Source organism: Balaenoptera acutorostrata, chromosome 5, assembly GCF_949987535.1.
Source record: "Balaenoptera acutorostrata chromosome 5, mBalAcu1.1, whole genome shotgun sequence".
NCBI classification, from domain to species: domain Eukaryota; kingdom Metazoa; phylum Chordata; class Mammalia; order Artiodactyla; family Balaenopteridae; genus Balaenoptera; species Balaenoptera acutorostrata.
In genome coordinates, this window is record NC_080068.1 from 134,801,771 (window position 1) to 134,808,844 (window position 7,074).

Genomic DNA, 7,074 nt, shown 5'->3' on the forward strand with positions numbered 1-7,074 from the left:
TGGAATCCTTTATATGTTCTTGTGTAAACATGTCCCTCCCCTCAGAACCAGGACCTCTAGTGCAGAGGCCAAAAGTTGCTCAATGAGGCAAAAATTAATCAATTGTGTCCCTGAGAGCAATGGTGAAAGGGCACTCAGACAAAGGTATTCTATCTATCAGGAATATTAAGAGTATTAGGTTCACAGAATTTCTTGGAACTGTACTTAATGTTGCATCGTCTTCACCATATTGTTGATTGCTTTTCTAAGGCACTGTTCATAATCTTATTACAATAAATCAATTTGTTAGCCCATGAGTAGACTTGCTGGCCAAGCCACTGCAGACAGACAAGGAAAACACTTAGCCACACCCATGTCAAAGCAAAAATTGCATCAGGCAAAGTTAAGCAGGACAAAAAGAGCTTATTCAAGACTATTACAACAGGGAAGGAGACTGAATTCAACTCCACTGAAATAAAATATGCGAAAGATTTCAAGCATTGGGATGAGCTAGTGGAAAAGTATTGGAGGACTTTGGGGGTGAGGTTGATCAATGGTATGCGTCCAACACATTGAGCTTTTCCTGAGTTTGCAAAGCTTTTTCTCTTTAATTAGGCTATTTGTGTTTGCTAAGTGTTGCCTCAGGAAGTTAGGCTCCTACCCTCCCTCAGAGACTAGGAAATAGGGGTGTTATCTCCTTTGATGTTTACATTTCAAAGAGATGGTTTCCAGGTCCTTGAGAAAGACACTTCCTGAGCTATAAAACTGGCAAGAGGTTAGAAGCAGATTTACATACATTTCAAAGGAACAAAACAAGAATTTACAGTTGAAAGTTTCTGAAGTAAATGCTCTAAGAAAAGCTAGGTCAGTGGTCTGTAGTTAGAAGAAACTTGTCCAAAGCTTCATTAAACTGAGGAGAAGTTTAAAGTCATCTTGGTTACCCAGAATATGTATCAATCCAGCACGGGGATAATTATTTACCCTTCCAGGATGGAAAGGATCCAATGTAATCAGTCTATCCTATGGTGGCTAGCTAAGTTGCTCAAAGGATGATGCCTTACCAAGGGTTTAACTTCAGTCTCTATTGCTAATTGGTTGAGCACTCAGCAGTCACCTATTATAGGTTCAGTGAGAGGGAGTTCTTATTGTTGGGCCCTGGCATATCACCAAGCCTGCTATTATGGCTATTCCTTTCATTACAACCAAGTGTTAAGCACTAGGATGACTAAGGACAGAACATTTTTGTTGTTTTCTGTTTTGCTGTTGTTATTGGTTTTTTGGCTCTATTATTTGGTATTTTAGCAAATGTTACAATCAATAAACATGTGATATATCTTTGCTCATTTATGCAGGCCTATCTATAGAACTAAGTTTTACCTGAGTTGTTTGGTAAATTATGCTTATACTAATAATTTTGTAGATAATTTTGATCAATTAATTTTATTAAGCTAATTTTAGGGATGGAGGTGTTTCAAAACTGATGACAGTTGCTTTAAGGGCTATGTTTTTATTCTGTTCACTTTGATACCTGGGGAATAGATTTTTCCAAGTCCCAACTCAATATACAGAACCTCCCCACTCTTGGCATTCCTGGACTCCTAGGATTTGTATCAGAGTTAGCAACAGAGTTTAATTAATTAATTAATTAATTAATAACACAATAGAAATACATGCACATGTGTGACGACTTCATGGTCAAGGATTTTTTTTTAAATGTTTTGCAACTTTCTTCATAGTAGCCTAAACTCAGAATAACCCAAATGTCCATAAGCAGTTGAAGGGATATGTAAATTTGGGGATATTAATAAATAGCCATGAAAATATATGAACTAAAGTAAAACCACTCAAAGATGGGGGTGGGTCATACAAACATTATGTCAAGTATCTGAAGTCAGACTCATATAAGTACATGCTACATGATTCTATGAAGATAAAGTACAAAGCAGCCAAAACTACTGTATTGTGTTAGAATTCAGGATAGTGTTATTTTAGAGAAAGAAAGAGGGGGTTGTAATTGGAGGGGGCCACGAAAGGGACTTTTAGAATGTTGGAAAAGTCCTGTTCTTGAACTGTTTGTGATTACAGAGGCATTTGTGAAAAAAATCCTGAAGCTGTACGACTGTGTTCTATATACCTTACTGTCTGTATGTTACGACTCACAATAAAAAATAAAAAGAACAAAAAAATTAAGATCTCACAGTTGTGCATGAAAATCATTATATCCCAAAACATAATTGAACTTTTCTCAGTACTTTGTAAAAATTTTACTTTGTAAAAACAAAAAAAAAAATAATTGTTTTACTTGAATTTTTCTTTGTTCACCAAAAAGAACATATTATATTGTTATAGGATAAAATGAAGGGGTATGAAAATGTTTTCCTGATATATTAACTTTTATTAAATGTTCTTTTTGATACGTTAATTTCTTTTTACTGGTCACTGAGGTCTTTCTATTTTGCACACAAAACCAATAAGGATCTTGCCTGTGGACACCTCAGAGATTGCACTGTAGATTCTCATGGCTCCAGTTGGTGGAAAGAAAGATGAGAAAAACTATGATTTGGGTCAATGACATGATTACAGAGCTAAGGTTTCCAACAGGGTTTCAGATGGTCCACTTGGCTTCTGAAGCAGTTCTAAGGAAGCAGTGAGAGAACATCACAGGGATAACAGAAGGGCATTAACTACCAGAAGCCCCTACATGTATCAACTGAGACTTTGAACTATCTGTGCAAACATCAGAAGCAGGGTTCTAGCCAGCCAACTAGTGACTGAAAGGCTCAGGTGCTCACCTGCACAGAACTTACTTGGGTACCCGGTTTCTGAACTACTTGCCAGCAGATTTAGCCTTGCTGCCCAGTTCTTCTTCAATTATGAGGATCTGGTTGTAGTTGGCCAAGCACTGGGTTAGGCAAGGTGTACCAGTCTTGATCTGCTCAGTGCAGGGCTCCACCACCAGGTAAGCAATGAAGATAACTTCGGTTATGAGTTATAAGACACCATGATGCCCCACCCATCGGACTGAGCCAGGTTGCACACCTGAAGAGAATTGGCCATGGAGCCGATCTGGTACACTTTGAGCAGGAGGCAGTTGCATGATTTCTCACCCACGGCCTTGGAAATCTGCTTCAGGCTGGTCACTGAGAGATTGTCCCCCCCACCACCTGGATTCCTGTACTAGCAGTGAACTTCTGCCAAGCTTTCCAGTCATCTTGGTCAAAGAGATCTTTAATAGACACCAATGGGTAGTCCTTGATGAAGGAATTGTACAGGTCGAACAACTGGTGAGGTGTGGCGTACCTGCTGAGATCATTGGGAGACTTGAAGTCCTGGTCATACTTCCCTGACCTGAAGAATTCAGAGGCAGCCAAGTCCATGCCAATGACAACCTCATCGGTGTAGCCAGCTGTCCTGATCTCATTCTTCAGCAACTCCAGAGCTTCTTTATTCTTCAGGAGCAAACCAGCCTTCATCCCCCACATTGGTGGCACCTTTCCCATATTTCTTCTTGATGACATTCTTCAGGTTGTGGTTAACCTCCTCTCCAATGTGCATGGCTTCCCTGAAGTTTGCTTCACCAACAGGGAGGATCAGAGTTTCTTGCATGGCCAGCTTGTTGCCAGCATGAGAACCACTGTCGATCACACTGAAGGCTGGAATGGACAAGATGACTTCAGAGTTGTCAGCCAAGTCACCAATTTGGAGGTACAGGGGCACCCTTTATAAAAACCTAGCCTTACAGACAGCCAGGGTCCCTCCCAAAATGAAGTTAGTACTACATTTAGATTTATTTTCCATTTCATCCACCTCTATCATCCATTTGTCAGTCTTCTACTTGTTCCACATGCTCAGTTTACATAATTCCTCTGATCTACAAATATAATGCATTTACCTAAAAATTTTAACTGGTAATTGTAGTGGATTGAATAGTGTCCTCCCAAGATTCATGTCTAACCAGAACCCCAAAATGTAACCTCATTTGGAAATAGGGTTTTTGCAGATGTAATTATATAAGATGGAGTCATACTGGATTAGGCTGGGATCTAAATCCAGTGACTGATGTCCTTATAAGAAGAGAGGACACATCAAAAGAGACATACAGAGGGAAGAAGGCTATGTGAGGACAAAGGCAGAGATTGAGGTGATGCAGTTACAAGCTAAGGAATGCCAAGGGTCGCAGGGTCCACCAGAAGCTAGGAGGAGGCAAGGAAGGATTTTTTCCTAAAGCCGTCAGAGGAAACATGGTCCTACTGACACCTTGATATTGAATTTCTAGCTTCCAGGACTGTGAAAAAATAAATGCCTGAGGTTTTAAGTCACCAAGCTTAAGGTTTTAGAGAGTAATGCTTCCACAAAGGAATTTAGCAGTAATTTTATTAAAATCAGAAGTTGTAATTTTCATCTGACTATCCAGATCCCCTCACACCACTGCAGAAAAATTTATTGTATTGGTAAATTACCGATCTTAATTTCAAAATAAAATAAAGTGTGCTTCTATCCTATCGTGGCAGGGAAAATTATGTCTAGATTTTAAGACGTGGTTTGTGACTTTTAGTTTCAAATTTGCTGTGTATTTACATAATCAATTCACAGAGTTCCCAAGAAAGAAAAAAATGAAACAAAACAAAACATTATGTTGTTCCATATTCAAGTTAATTCAAGTCCTTCTCCAATTCAAGTTAAAGGATTCACATAATTATAGGACATGAGGTAAATTAATGCATGGAATAAAGATGCAATGATATGCAACTGAGCTTTTGTTTGTTGAAGTCTTTAATTCATTTGTTGGAAAGGGTTGAAATGGTTACCTTTGGACCAGATAAGTGCCATCCAAACTTTATTATATAAAAAACAGAAAAAAAGAGATAGGAACGTATAGGGTTAGAAAATTGAAATTAGACTGAAAAAATTCTATAATAAGCTATAAAGTTACCTGTGCACATACATTAAATGTGCTGTTTGAATTCTGCAGCCCATCAATTCACTGAAATTCTTGATCTGAAGAATAGCCTTGTTACATGTTCTACAAATGAATACAAGAGAAACAACTATCCTTACTCATTCTAACATAACAAAATTCCTTCTAACTCATTTTGATTATAGTCTGTCCCTCATTGTTAATTACTCTATTTTCAAAATCAAGTACAAATAAAACACCAACAGCAAAAAAAAAAAATTGTCACTTTTCTACCTTTCTACCTCCTTAGTACTTTAGTATGCTAAATCATCACTTTTTATACTTAGAGATTATGCTCAGATGCTGGTTTTCAGAACATTCACATTCTTTTGAAATACACCCCACAGATAATTTCTTCAGTAGTATAGACCAAGAGTATTACCTACATGAATTTTCATAAAGTTTACAGAACAAATTAGTATTTAGTCTAACGAGTAAAAAAACAAATCACAATTTTGAGTTCAACAAATGTTCAAAGGTTTTATGTCCAAACTCAACTTTATTGTTCATGTGATCTATTTAATGTGAATAAAAATCACCTTAGTTAAAGATTATATATGTTTAGATAATTTTTCCAGAATCAATATTCTAGTTTGTTTAAATACAAATACAAACTTCTTTATTCTTAATGAGCCTTCCCGATTTTCTGAATATTTTAAAGCTTTCATAGGTGAAATTACTAGTGGCTGAACTAAAAGGGAATTTTAAAATTTCAGCCTATTCCAAAGAGGAAAAAAGAAAGATGGTGAATCCTGTTTTGTCTCAGAAAAATGAACCAGCCCTCTAAGGGAACTAATTTGGAATCAAGGAGAAAGGAAATTCACACAACAAAGAGAATCCATTTAAATTATCTGTGTGAAAGTAAAAATTGTTTGCATATGAATTACTGACTCTATAAGAAACTGATAAGTTTGAATAACATATTATGACATACACTTTATGGTGAACTCTATTTCAATATTACCCATATCTGTATTTATTGTCTTCTAAAATTTATCTTGCCTTTATTTATAGCCGACATATTTAATGTCTCTACTGTTCATGCTTGGCTTCTTATTTTACTATAAAATAAAAAGAGTGCCCTAGACAAAATATGGTAATATAAAGAGACAAAACTCCTGATTGCTGACTCTATTCAGGAAACCCTGCTCATTTAATACCCAAAGTTCTGAATTACATTATCAATCATATTCTCCCACCTTATACATGAACTACCGCATGAACCAAACAGAACAACATAAATATCACATACAGTTTTTTTAATTATCAGATAAATTTCACAGGAAAGTGTATACTATTTTTGAAAGTTTTATTTATTTTGTCAAAAACAGGTTCCATGTTTAGATGTTTGGCATCAACTTGATCATATTGAGATCACTTCTTCTTTAGCTATTGAACATGAGGAAAAAATAAGTTTCTAAACATTATCAAGTTGATGCAAATATTACAATTTACAAAGTTTCCTCATATAATCCTTGTTATAGTATAGTTAAGATAATCAGTATCAACAACTGAACTGGCAAGGTTAGAGATTAAGAAGACCAAGCTACACAAAGAACACAAAAAATCTGTAATTTTTTGACAGCCTATAGAACAGGAGAAATTATTTGCAAATGATGCAGCTGACAAGGGGTTAATCTCCAAAATATACAAACAGCTCATTCAACTTAATATCAAAAAACAAACAAACCAATCAAAAAATGGGCAGAAGACCTAAATAGATATTTTTCCAAAAAAGATATATAGATTGCTAAGAGGCACATGAAAAGATGTTCAACATTGCTAATTATGAGAGAAATGCAAATCAAAACTATGAGGTATCACCTCACACCAGTTAGAATGGCATCATAAAAAGTTTACAAATAATCAATGCTGAATAGAGTGTGTAGAAAATGGAACCTTCCTACACTGTTGGTTGGAATGTAAATTGGTGCAGCCCCTATGGAGAAGAGTATAGAGGTTCCTTAAAAAACTAAAAATAGAGTTACCATATGATCCAACAATCCCATTCCTGGTTATATACCCAGAAATAAAAAAACACCCTAATTTGAAAAGATATATGTACCTTAATGTTCATTGCAGCACTATTTATAATAGCCAAGACATGGAAACAACCAAGTGGCCATCAACAGATGACT

General features: G+C 36.1%; 1 pseudogene; it reads right to left on the reverse strand.

Annotated features, from left to right (window-relative positions):
- Positions 1-2,782: 2,782 nt before the first annotated feature.
- Positions 2,783-3,828, reverse strand: LOC103012086 (alpha-enolase-like; annotated as a pseudogene).
- Between the last annotated feature and the right edge of the window lie 3,246 nt (positions 3,829-7,074).